Source organism: Larus michahellis, chromosome 8 (assembly GCF_964199755.1).
Source record: "Larus michahellis chromosome 8, bLarMic1.1, whole genome shotgun sequence".
NCBI classification, from domain to species: domain Eukaryota; kingdom Metazoa; phylum Chordata; class Aves; order Charadriiformes; family Laridae; genus Larus; species Larus michahellis.
In genome coordinates this window covers 40707047-40721000 of record NC_133903.1, presented here as the reverse complement: position 1 = coordinate 40721000, position 13954 = coordinate 40707047, and positions in this window count along the sequence as shown.

Below are 13954 nucleotides of genomic sequence, written 5' to 3'. Positions count from 1 at the left end.
CAGAAGTACACTTTAGCTCTCGGAACACTGGTACCAGGTGCTTAGCCTAACTGCTTCTCATCGGCAACTTTGTTTGTTTGCAATGACAATTCTTTAAAGAATTTTTAACATTGTCATTGCAAACATAGTGATGAAACTTTGTGATACAAATTACTTCAGTGGAATGGATAAAATTGTACTCACTTAGGTGATGTGGTTGTTTAATTAAAAAGTGATAATTTTTACTTTGAATTGCACTTCCAGAAGTAGTCTCTTTCATTTTTAGAGTGCAGAGGTTACATTAAAACAAATACATTGAATTCGTTCATCAATTGCAACCTTTCTGGAGTAACTACCAAGCAAATCCTAGGTTTATCTGGTCTGTTAAATGCAAAAATTAGAGGAAACAATAGTAATAATTACTGATGAATTAGAAGTAACCATGAATAATTCATGATGCATTAAATAAAATTAATAGGAGGATAATGCTGTACAGATTGGAAGGAAATATACTTTAACCACAATGAGGTCTTCTCCAGTCCTCTTTAATGTGAACTGCCATCAAATGTGTTTAAATTCAAATCAATATGCTATAAGTTAAGTCAAATGAATAATATTCAAGAATACATATGTAAAATAATTAAAAATATAATTGACTCTCTGCTGTGCTGGACCGTTTACTTCCTATTTAAATGCAATAAAATGTTATAGAGCAGCATTTGAAAAGATGATAGGGGTTTTGAGAAATGTAAATAGTACAGCAGTCAAAATGACTTTTTGTTATACGTCAGCAGTTTAAGCTGCGTGCAAGAGAAATTGTGATTTACCCCTTAGTCTAAAAAACCTGCAAATCCTTATTCACAGTTCTCCCTGTTTCTGTTTTAATTTCAACCCAAAAGTAATTTTCCTCTTAAGTAGGGAAAGCTGTTACTGTTTCCCAAAATTCATCTATCTTGAGGTTCTCTGTTACACCATTGAGAAGGGAAGCTAGTAGAAAAGTGCTTGTTTAACACTAGTATTAAATTGAGCAAGTAGTCCCAAAACTCAGCCTCTTTAAATGCCATTTTATGGGTAACTTACAAACAAAAATTGACTGAACTTCTTTAGTTTTGCTTTCCAACTCAATAATTTTTGCAGCAAATATGAAAGTAACTGAAGTTGGCTTTGGGTTGCTTATTTCTTCAATCAATTCCCTGTTGTCTTAGAACAAGCTTTATTGGTTGAAAGGAAGAAAAAAGGTAAACCAGCCCAGAAAAACCCTGTATGAAAGTTCCAGATGTTTGGGAAATCAGATTCCAAACATGGAAAAAAGCATAGAATATGCATTACCTTATATTTAATAACTGGTTTGGCAAGACAAGTGCATTCTGAATTGATACCTAAGGATGTGTGCACAGGGGAATAAATACTTCTGTTGCTGTTCAATGCATACCTTTTTTCTATATTTACTGGCATTTTACTTCATTTTTCTAATTAATGCTAAGATTTTGGATAATTTCAACTGGAATAGCCATCCCTTACATACTCTGTAACAAACTTGAGTGAGTTTTCATCAAAGATCATCGGCTTGTGTGGCAGATGGGATAATATACGACATCATTAGTGTGAGTAAATGAATGCTTTTAGAAAACTGAATAATAGCTTTAAATAGTTTCTACCACAATTGCTGTTTTTAATACTTTCTTAGTCAGGCTAAGTTTGAAAAGTAGCTCCTACTGATTCTTAACAGAAATCCTGTTTTGGACTTTTTGCAAATCATGAGGTTTTTATAATTGCTATATTGCTTCTGTTTCTTTCTAGAGTAGTGTTGTATCTTGGAGCAGAATTTTCTACCATATGGAAATTTTGGCTACAGGTAAAACCATCAGTATATAGTTTCTTAATTCAGGCAAATGCGTGTGGGAAGGTGGAGGAAGGAAAGAAATATATCCATGAAGTACATGACTGCGCAAAGATACTGAACTTAGCACAGGGCTCTGCTCAAAGTAATTAGTCTTCTGAAATGCACGCATAATTAGCCCACTAACAAAGCTGTTATTACAGCTCTACCACCTCTGGGATTGGAGCTAGCATCTCACATACAGTATGTGAAATAGTGTACTGACATATTAATTCTTACATTGTCAGTAGCTCAGGTACCTCTATAATGTGCAATTTAGTGAACTTCATGGAAGTTGCAAGAAAGGATAGAGCTAAGCCCCGTATATTCTAGTTGCCACGATATCCCATATCCTGGAGGAACACCGTAAGGAGAGCGTCTTGTCTTGTTACAATGCAGATACTGTAGCAGTAGACCAAAGCAGTAATATGAAGATTTGAAAAAGATGAAGTTTAATAACTGTAGGTGCTCTGCTAAAACAGAATTTGAGAGAATTACTTACAAGCTGCTTAGGCAATGACCATCAAGTCCATATCCAATATAAGCTTCCAAAAGATGGTTGTGATGTGCTGGGGAAAAAGAAGCAAAATGGGAAAAGCCCAAATGTGAAACCTAAAGATATTTTGACAAAACCGTGCAAGTAATTGGAGTTTATGTATATGCTTAGCATATGGCTTACAGGAAGTAACCACTGAAATAGGTGTATTCTGGAAAAAAACATCAGCAGAATACACGATGAGAGTTATTCAGGTTCAAATACTTGCATATGGTAGTTGTAGTTTGAATTTTTTGGCTGTGGGTAGGTGTACAATTGAACCCTGAGTTTGGCCACAGGATGCAGCTTCATAATTGCAATTTCCTGTATTGTTCTTAGTAGAAGAAACATACATGATAGTTCCATTTTTAAATCTGGCCCAGGGATGAGGTAGCATTAAAACCGTTTTGGTTCTGCTATCAATAATACATTTAGAGTTTAATCTGGGAATTAATTATAAAGCATCAATAGGTTAAATGAGATTAAATAGAAATCAATTAATTCCTTAGTGTTTGGTTATCAACAGTGAATAATAGCCTCTTAGATCTCAACTCAGTTCTTTTTGGAAGATAGTGCAAAAGTGACCTGAGGTGTATTCTAGGACCCTAGGTGTGATAATATATGGAAAATTAGTTAATTTGCCTCTATAGTGCTCCAAAATAATTAGCAATACAAAAACTTATAGAATCATAGAATAGAATCATTTAGGTTGGAAAGAATCTTTAAGCTCATCAAGTCCAACCATTAGCACTGCCAAGTCCACTACTAAACCATGTTCCTAAGCACCACATCTACACATCTTTTAAATACCTGCAGATGGTGACTCAACCACTTCCCTGGGCAGCCTGTTCTAATGCTTGACAAACGTTTCAGTGAAGAAGTTTTTCGAAATATCCATCCTATAAACCTCCCCTGGCACAACTTGGGGCTGCTTCCTCTTGCCCTATCACCTGTTACTTGGGAGAAGAGACCAACCCCCACCTCGCTCCCACTTCCTTTCAGGTAGTTGTAGAGAGAGATAAGGTCTCCCCTCAGGCTCCTTTTTTCCAGGCTAAACCACCCCAGTTCCCTCAGCTGCTCCTCATAAGACTTACGCGCTAGACCCCTCACCAGCATCGTTGCCCTTCTTGTACTATGTGCAACTTCAAGCCTTGATGCTTGTACTATATGCAACTTCAACGCAGTTGTGTAGAATGTGGCTTTTTTACATCTGGCCTTTCCAGTCTCCTCTTAAAGAATGCTTTCTACCCAGCAGTTTCATTCAAGCTCATTCTGCAAGTTTGACAGATGTTTTCCCTTCGTCCTTAGTAGTTGCACTGATGCATCCATAGAGCCACTTTTAACACCGATTGTCATTTTAATATCCCATGACAATGCCTTTTACTGTTGTCTCAGTCAGTTGTGACACAAAATAAGCATCAGAAGTACAATGTATGTAGCTGCTTTTGCCAAAAGATCGTGGTCATGATTGCTTGGTTCTAGCAATGAGTTCCTGCTGTCAGCAGTCTGACCATCTGGCTTTTAGACTTGGCAACAACACAGACATTATAATGATGTTCCCTTTCAAGCACAGGCATTTGAGAATATATGCTGACTCCAACAACTACCGGTAATTACACAGTACTCTTAAATACAAGGTACTACACAGGGTACCCTAGCAGAATCCACTGGGGATATGGGTTGTTCCATAATGGTTCTGCTCCTTCTTAAGAAGTCGTTATACCTTTAAATATTAAGATGTCCATGTTATAATTTAAGGTTTAGTATGACAAGAAGTCTTTGTATAGAACTGTTGCAGTATAATGTCAGTAATCACAGGAAGATACATTTAAGACATAGTATATTGAACAGAACAAAATTGGTGGTGTATTTTTAGATTAGTGGTGCTCAGGGTCTGGGTTTCTAGGAATCTCTCTGGCTACACTGTCTCATCTGTCTTGGAAGAATTCTCCTGTTTTTCTGTATATCTGGTGGTACTGAATATAGAGACATCTTGAATTTATATTTTGCTTTGTTTGTCTGTCTTAGCTTACTCCCAGGTCTGACTCTTGGTGTGAAACTGGCCATCGACACTTTTAGAAACTCCCCTTTAAAACAAACTCAAGTATTTAGAAGTAAATAAGCAGCTGAAGAAGGCAGGAATTACAAAATCCTAAAGACTGCAGTATTGGAAGAAAGCCTGAGTGCAGTCTGTTGTGGATTTTTTTGCAGAGCAGTGAAGGACACGGGGCACGAGCACCAGTCAGCAAGATACGTGAATGATAAATTTCTTCTTTAAAGTGTATAGTACAAAAGTTCCTTTAGTGCAGGATATAGTCTCCTGTATCCATACAGATCTGTCGGCCAAACCTAAAGGAAAACTATATTTAGGACTTACTTTGCTGTACATCAAAGGACTCCCGTCAGCTTTGGTGAGGGCTGAACTAGTCTGATAGCTTACTGATAGTCTAACTGTGGTAGACCTGATCTTTACTCATGCATGTAGCATCATAGCTAGGGATTTATATGCGATGGCTTAGGAAAGCAAATTGGGCAGGATTGGCCTCATCTGTATTTTGTACAGTGAAGATGTGGGTACTTCAGATTTTACAAGGAGCTTGCATGGGCTTCCTGAGTGATAGAACATGCCAAGAATATATTGCAATTTGGAAAACATAGGAACAAATATAAAACTTGTTAGGACTTATGCTGGCTGTGCCTGTACTGTGGAAACACCTTGTCTGGGATTTCAGAATCAGAACTATTATTCACTGTAAAGAATTTTAGTACTGGCGTCCACACAATACCATCAGAATCAATTGAAATAGCTGAACTGTGCTTCATCCTACCTTGAAAGCTGGGAGGGCTTAAAAACTGACATTGTGAAATAGATCATCAGTCTGGGGTTTAAGCCAGGTACTGCAGTACTGTGGAATTGTACGGGAACAGCAACAAACTTCTTCCTTTGTTTTCATTTTAAAAGCCCCATGAATTTGCCATTTCAATGTTGTACACAGAAAGGGACTCGTGACAACCCACAAATATGGAAGGCTTATGAAACAAAGTTCTCCATTCAAAAGACATCGTATTACTTGTCTGGTGCAATTTTCTGGTAGGAGTCCCATTAGTAATTTTTATGCTTCCACCTGGAAGGAACAGGCAAAAATATTCCCATTTGTATTCAGCACAAAATACTTGAGCATAAAGGGAAACAGGTTTTCAGTTCCCCAAAACCGGAGACTGAAATTGTTGGTGGGAGGTTGTAAAGACCTGTGAAATTCTGCAGTGCAACCATCTTTCAGGATTTGTGGAATGTCTCCACCTAGCCATGCAAAACTACACATTAAACAGAGCAAAAGCACTTAATGTTTGAATCTAATAAAACTGATCAGTAGTTGATGATAATGTTTGTGGCTTCCCTTATCCCATTTCAAAGCTAGTCTTTCATAGAGGGTCAGGCAGTCATCTGGTCTGAAATAAATACTGCTGGGAAAGGGTATAGGGTTATCAAAGCCCCGTCAGCCCTAAATAAACTAACTCCTGGAATCATGTTTCACAAAAACTCCTGTGAGAGTTAGTAGATGAGTTTGTCTGTATATGAGGTGATGGAAAATTAGTCATTGCCTCTCTGGCACTATGGTCACAAGGGCTGTCTAAACAAGGACTGCAGAATTAGGCTGTCTTATTTTCCATGGGCTGCCAAACTTATATATTTAGTTAGGGTCAAGGTCTATTGAGTTCTGGGAAACTAGAGTTGAATCCCCATATCTCAGAGCTACTTGAAACCATTTTAGTTTTTTGCTCCAATTCATTCACTTTAAGAATTTATGAATTGCTGAAAATCCTTGCTAAACTTGGCCTGCAGCCCAACCCTGATCCACTTCCTTTTTCTTTAAGTAGAATTCCTAACCGGATATGTTCTAATATAATGGGCTGTAACCAATTAATCACACAGCTATTAATGGAAGTACAAGGCAGCAGTACATTGCAAGCTTGTTAGTTTCACTTGGCCACGTGAATTTGTATTTGGTGAAAACGCAAAGACATGAGTGAAGCTGACAGACAAAACCTCAGTCATCTCCTGTGCTACTGCCCTTGCCATTGTTCAGTGACATGGAGCATTCAGCATGGCAGCTGGCAACGAGAAACTCCTCCAAACAGATCGGGTAGCTTGGTGAATTCTGTACCTTAGCTGAGGGAATGGCAAGAAAATGTACTGTGGATGAAAACACTAAATTACCGTACGAACGTTGCACCTTTTATAAGTAGTTTCCTGCCAGAAGTGAACGACAGGAAACACATTAGCATGGGGAGCTTGCATGCAGTTAATAATCTGAATGCTAAGAATTTTTTTTCCTACTGACAGCACAGAATTGTTTTATAAATTTTTTAAAAATGTGAAATAGGTGTTTGACATGAGCGATTAAGGGAAGCTATTTAGAATTGCAAAATGAATTAAAGCTTTGAAACGTCTTTACACAATTATAGGCAGAAGCAAAAGTACTAGAATTGGAATAATGAGCTAGGAAATTGCTTCTTCGAAAGGAGAAACATTTGAAACCAGAAATAATCTTCCAATTTTACTTCTCTGAGTTAAATTGCTTTTAATTCTAGATACTCAACAGTGATGTTGATATACCTCAGGAGTCTCACAAATAGGGTTGGGGTTTTTTCTATGTTAGAAGTTTTTGAACGGTTGAAATCCCCTTTTTGGAGATTTTAGGGAGTTACGTTTCTTGCATCTTTGGAAAAGGGAAAGGCCAATGCCACTGAGGCTTAATTTCACATTTCCTTTACACACTATCCAGTGGAAATAGCATTGGTGTTTCTCATTGAGAATATTAAGAATCTGGAAGAGTCTCTAGGTTTCTAATCCTGTTCCCCCTGCAGAGAAACTATTCATTATTTTCAGTGTAATGCCTCCATATTGCTGATCTCAAACTTCCTTTACAAAGGTGAGTGTCATTGTTTACCTGGGAGAAACTGCAGCACAGAAATGGGGGATGATTCATCTGCGTTGTCTTAGTGATGTGGTGATTGACCCTACCATTATTGATGGCTTGTCCCTTAGTCACATCCTCCTGTAAAGGCTGGCTAAAAGATGACCTCTCAAGGGCTGTCCTCGCGTTTTGTGTTGATAGCAAGAGGGAAAAAATGCTTCAGATTGAATTCATTCTCAGTCGTTGTCCTGAAAGGAGACCCTGACATTATTCTATTGTTTCCTCAAACTTTCATTTTGCTCTGTTGCTTTGGTTCTTGGACAGCACATTTAGAAAAAAAAATAAAATTAAATTATTAAGCAGCAGTTGTGAGAAGGTCTGGCAGCCACTCAGGGAACACAGAAGTAGACAGGGTCCAATCTGGATCAGAACAGACGTATTTGCCTTGTGCTAATAGAATAATTGCTAATGTCAACTTAATAGTGGTGGGGTTTTTTTCCTATCAATTAAAAGCTTTCTAGCTTTTTTAGATCTGTAGATTTTAAGATACTTCTAGAGGCTACAGTATTTCTCTCAAAAGCATTATACAGTGGCTCTAGTGCATCAGGTGAAGATCTACAAGTTACCATGGCTACCCTAAGGCTTTTCCAAGTCGCACTTGACTGAGCTCACACAGCTGGTAGCGCTTGAGTTTGCAGCTGTGAACGACAGGAACCAAAAGGCAGGCTGGGTTCTGCCTCCACCAGACCCGCTCTGTTGCTGCACCACTGGAGTCTGAAGTTTCTCTGCACCATTTGTGCCGCAAGAGATGGCTTCTTGGAAGTGCAGATTCTTCCTCCTTCCAGCTTCCCAGACAGGCTTCAAACCCTGCCGTTATTGGTGCGCAAGAAGGTAAGAGGTTGCAAGGTTACGGATGGTGAGAAATGAATGATTAGAAAACCAAAATCCAACCTCCACCTGTCAGGGTCTTGTGGAAACCCTGTGGTTCCAGTTGCAATCCCAGTCGGGGTCATTAGGTAGCGTGTGTTTGCGAATATGCTGAGAGGCTTGGAGAAACCCATGGTAACAAGGGAGGAACATAAAGCTTTTTTATAATTGTGTTACTCCTGTAAAAAAGGCTGTAGATAACACACTTTTTTGATGAGTTTTTTTGTTTGGTTGGTTGGGGTTTTTTTGTTTTTTTTTTAAATTAAAGACATGCTTAAGGATAAATAGTATTCAGGTAAATCTGGCATGGAATGGCTGACAGAATAAATGAGGAAACTGGTTAAGATTAGAAATGAGTGGAGTCTGGTTGAATGTGAGTTCATGGATAGGGTGTGATGGGCTAGGCTGGGAGCTTAATGTCTTTAAAGCACTGTAGAATTTGACCAGAGAGGTATTTAAGTTTCGGTGCCAGATGAATATTGAGCAGGTGTGCAATTAGTTTCATTTAATTCTCCTGGAGACTTCGATCACTATGTATGTGAGACTTGTATAGATGGTAGTTCTTCCCAGACTGGACACTTCCAGCTACTTTCCGTCCCAATAATCCCTGTAGGCTACTGCTTCTCTGACCATAGAGGACCAGAGCCAGTGGCATTAGTTTCTGTGCTCCACTGAACTGCTCTCAGCTTATGCAAAATCCTGCATGTTTTGAATTTAACCTTTATTTGCCCTAGTTTAAAAAAATGCTGATGTCTCAGTTCTTTGCAATTGCAAGGTATAGCATACTTATGAGTCTGAGTCCAGCAAACCTTTTAAACATGACTATACGAGTAGGATGGTTTGTACATTCAGATTATGTATATTTGTAAGGTGTTTGCTCCATGGAATAAAATGCTAGCTGCTTTGCAGCAGTAACCATTTGGGGAAAAAAAGTGAAGAACAGTGTGTTATTTTAGCCCACTCTGTGGCACTGCTGCCAAATGACGATTCTGTCTCAATGGTGATTACTGTAGTTGTTTGTCATCCTATCAAATCTGTAGCAAAAACCAGTGTAACAAATATGCTAAGTATAATTTTTAAAACCACGCAGTAGGATCGTGAGCAATGGTGACAAGGCTGTCCATCCTTAAATGTGCAGGTGTCAGGCGCTGCTGTTTGTCAAATGGCTGTGCTCAGAGGAAGGGAGACTTGGACAGGGTTTGATTGTCTGCATTGGTGTTGTGGTTCACAATGGGAGTGTGCTTTTGATGTGAACCTCCCAATTGTCCTCGCTTAGTGTGGTTTGGTTCACCGCATTGTGGTCTTAGAGTAGGTGGTCTGGATTCCTTTAATGTGGAATGAAAGCAGGAGGTGTTTCCTAGGAGCACACCTGGCATGTGCTGTCTCGTAGATGTTGGATTCTCAGCACCAGCTCTTTGGCTCTGCAGTCCTCTCCCTCTGTGCCATGCTAATGTACACAAAGGTGGTGAGAGGAGCTGTAGAGCAGTGAAAACTGTTCAGAAAGTCTCACAGCTCTCTGAGCTTGGATGAAGGTTTTTTACTTGAGTTTTTAAATCATTCTTGAAATGATACAGCTTTAAGCAAGATCACACCTTTAGCTTGTTTCACAAGCACTGGCATTCAGCACGGGCAAACAGCCTCCCTCCTCCTCAAAGACAGACTATTACCATAACTAATACCTGTTAAAAAACACTGAAAATGCCAGCATCTTCATAGTATGCTCCTATGTCAACAGAAGACCTGTCAGAGATATGCTGACAGGCTCTGCCCTTTGGAAGCCTCTTCCTCCTTGTGAAGGTGCCTGACCAAGAGGGGGCTGGCAATAGGCAAGTTGTCACTCAGAACACTTCACTGCAGGGCCGTTCACATACGTGCCTTTCTACGTGTAGAACTTATCTGCTAATGACAGCAATTCTTACCTGGATGGCAAACTTTGGATCACGTGAAAATGGTTGACTCTGACACGGAAATTAATCCAGACAGTTTTTTAGTCACTGTTTTAGTAGCCTGTTTCAATACAGAGTTTACACACCAATATGGTCTTTAACGACAAGTAACCCATGAAAGATGTCTATAATTGTGCAGCTCCAATGCAGACATATCTGTTATGCATGTGTGGTCTTCATGGTTCAAATGGCCCTTTTCTCCATCCCTGGTTGACATAGTTAATGCTCTCAACTTGGGGAGATTTGATGATGAAGTGATGCTTCCCTCTGATTTTGTAACCAAAGATGCAAAATTAAACTGGGGTAAAATTTCTCGCTGAATACAAATGCAGAGTGTGTAAAGCAATGTTCCTTGTGAGTACATTTTAAAGGAATAACTATCTGATAAAAATGAAGAGGGATATGATTACGTGTATCTTAACAAAACCAAAGAAACTCAGGCTCACGAGACCTGTAAGGGGGAGAGCACTGGCAGAGCCACCGCACAGCTATAAGCAGCAGGTGATAGCCTGAGTTTTGCTGAGAGCAGGGTCGGTCCCTGTCACCATGCTCCAGTCCCAGAAAAGGTGCGAAATGGGGGAACAAATGTTCCTAGTATTATTAAAATTTGTGGCTTTGCAGTGCTTGTACATGCCTGAATGGTGAACAGCAGCAGTGCTCATGTTAGGCTAAGGGGCAAGTTTCACTTTCACTGAGATAATTTATGGCGATCCCCAACTGTTGAAATGACAAATGATGATAAATGAAGTATTTTCACAGTGAAGAATCTTTCAGTAAACTAAGAAAAGGGTGAGCCGGGGAGGCTGCAACTGGCTAGAGGTGAAGCTGTGTGCGGCTCTGAGGCTTAGGACAAGCAAACTCAATGTCCTTTTAGACTTACTTCAGTTCTTTTAAATAAAAAAAGGTAAGAAAAGCCTACTCTTATACCTTCTTCCTTATGTGTTTCTGGCTCCCAGATCACCTTAGGAAAGTGTGTCAAGGTCAGCCTGGCATTAGTCAGTGCCCTCGGCTGCTGAGGAGACCAGTCCCCTCAGCCGTGGTCACTGCTGAGGGCAGCCAAGATGGCGCCAGGAGCCTGCAGCCAGGCTGCAGAAGAGTGCAGAAAAAAGTCCCTTTTGTATATACACACCCGCCTTTGTGTGGGTGTCAAATGTCCTCTAACATTTGTTCCATGGCAATGTGTGCTTTGCCTGATGGCAGGATCTGCCTTTTGTTCCAGTGATGCAGAAATGATCTGTAAGGCTTATTTCTTGGCCTAGCAAATCTGTTTGAGGGCCAGTGACAGCTGCCATGCTTTTCTTCGGCAAATCCCAAATGTTTGCAGCCAGGATTAAGTAAAAGCTCTGCTTGATTTAGTTTCTCCTTATTTGCTGTTCTGACAGGCCGTGGCCTCTGGTGTGACAGGAACGGGGCTCCAGAGGGAGCTGCTGTGGACGGCAGAGGTCCAGCCTGGCCCTCGGCCGGCGAGACACATCTGTCTGTTCCACACAAGGGGCAAAATCAGATTATGAATATTCTTTGTCACAGTCCCTTCGGCGACCTTTTGGCAAGATGAAGGTGGCACTTGGCCGTTCCCCTGGGGGCCCGCTGCCTGCAGGCAGGGCCGGGCTGCCAGGGCCGCGTGTGGCGTGGGGGCCGGCAGAGCTCAGAAGTGAAAAGTCATAAAACTAGAGACTCTGTGACCGATGCAGATAATCTAGCAGAAGCATTAGCGAGACTACCCTCTGGAGACACAGCTGCTTAGTTTGGGGCGTGCGTGGCTGAGTAGCACTGGAGTGTGAATGCGGGTGTTTCCTCGCTGCTGGGAGGGGAGGGAAGCTGCGGTTTGTCACCTTGGTACAGCTCTGCTCTGTCACACCCAGGAGGGGGAAAAAACATGCCGGCAGCATTGAGTCCGTACAGTCTGACTGGAAACTCTGCAGATTGAAGCCTGTCTGCACTGAGTAAGTACAGGGGCCCTGAGGTGTTTTGCCATGAGCCACCTAAACCTGCTAGTTAAAGACGTGTCTGTTCTCAAGACCTCTCCTTATCGAAGAAAGTTGCTTTCCAGAAACTGTGTCGGGTAGGCTAAAATGTAGAGTAACATTGGAGAAACCAAGTCATTGATTGCAGGGGGAAAAGGCAGGGTAAAAAATTATGTTAACTATTGTGTTTTGTGCTTATCCTCCTGCCCCAAAAATCTCTGTTTGCCCATGGAATTTCCAGCCTAGTCAGAAAACGTAGCCTAGAGATAGGTTTGGTAGACATCCCGCTTTAAAATTACATACGTCCTGCATCAGAGAAAACCGGAAAAAATTCCTGCCCATATTTAAAGTGAGGAATGCTTTGATCCATAGTTGTTCCACGGAAATAACTACATGAAGATAATACTGGGTTAAAAAGAATTAAACTATACCAAAACATGAATGCCCTCCTAACCATAGCTTGGCCATATGGGCAACCATAGCTTGGCCCCAAGCATGCAGAAGCAAATACGGAACGATGTGCCGTGCTACCAGTCTCGCTTTAATCTTAGGGGTGGAGTCAGAAAGGCTCCTAGCTAACCAAATTAAATCCAAATCATTGTCAAGAGAACATCAAGAAGTCAAGAACTGTTGTTTCAGGATAGAAAACTTAAAAATAATGGTATTGAAATTCCTGAGGTGTGCACCTAGAAGTACTTTTAAGGAAAAATTTGCAGCTGACCTTCAAGTTTATACCCCAGAAAACAAAAGCCATAGCTCCCCTTAAAGGTCTTCCACTTCTAGGTACCACTGAGATTCCCTTCTGATTAGGTTTTACCCATCCGTATTCCTGATTTTGTGTTTCTTGGAGACTGATTGAGGTTACCTGGCAGAGACGGTCGTGCTGCTCTAAGCCACAAAGCTGTGCAGTCCTAATGTCTTCCCACTTTCTTCTTGTTTAGAGTGATTCCTGAATAGTGGTTACACCCTGGCATGCAGGTTCTGCCGCTGTCACCCGCCCTGTGGAACCCTTTTTCTGCAGTTACTGAGACATACTGCGTAGATTACCTTCCCACGCATGGCTTTCTAAAAGAAAGGATGAAGTATTCTTTTACATCCTTCCTAACGAGGCACCTGCTTGGGCCCCATCTACCAGGTAGGTAGAAAAGTGCTGTGGAATGTCTCTCTGCCCTGTTCTCACCCATGAACGCCGCCTTTGCTGGCGACTTCAGAAATGGTTTCTTTTGTGCTTGATGCACTCAGCCCCAAGGGGGGATGTATTCCTGGCACCAGGGTATGTGCTGTACAGCAGTGCCAGACGCTGGCTGAGAAGGTCAAGGTATGGAACTGCTCCAGTGAATCATTTTGGAAATGTTAAGACTTCTACCCTGTGAATCCATTATCCAGTTATTCCTATGTATCAAATACCAACACAGCCGCCTCTGAGGATTTCCATGATACAGAAACTAGGAAATATATTCTTAGATGAATTCGTGGTTTTACAGCAAGACTGATTTACTCCTTCCCGTTCCATCCAGCATGACTTATAGTGGGACTTCACCACAGTAAAATCTTGGGAAGAATACTGAGAACTAAACAATTCTCATAGTGTGCTGTTAGGATGTTGACTCACTGGAGTGATTGCTTTCCTGCTGCTGCTGAGTAAATCAGGCACTTAAAGCTAAGACAAAGCACAAGTATCCCAGTCTCTGGAGTATGATTCTGCTAGTTTATTAACCTTTTTTTTTTTTTTTGTGATGCATTTTGTATGGCACATGAACATACAACTACTTTTCTTTAGAAGAATAACTTGCTGAAAGCCTGTG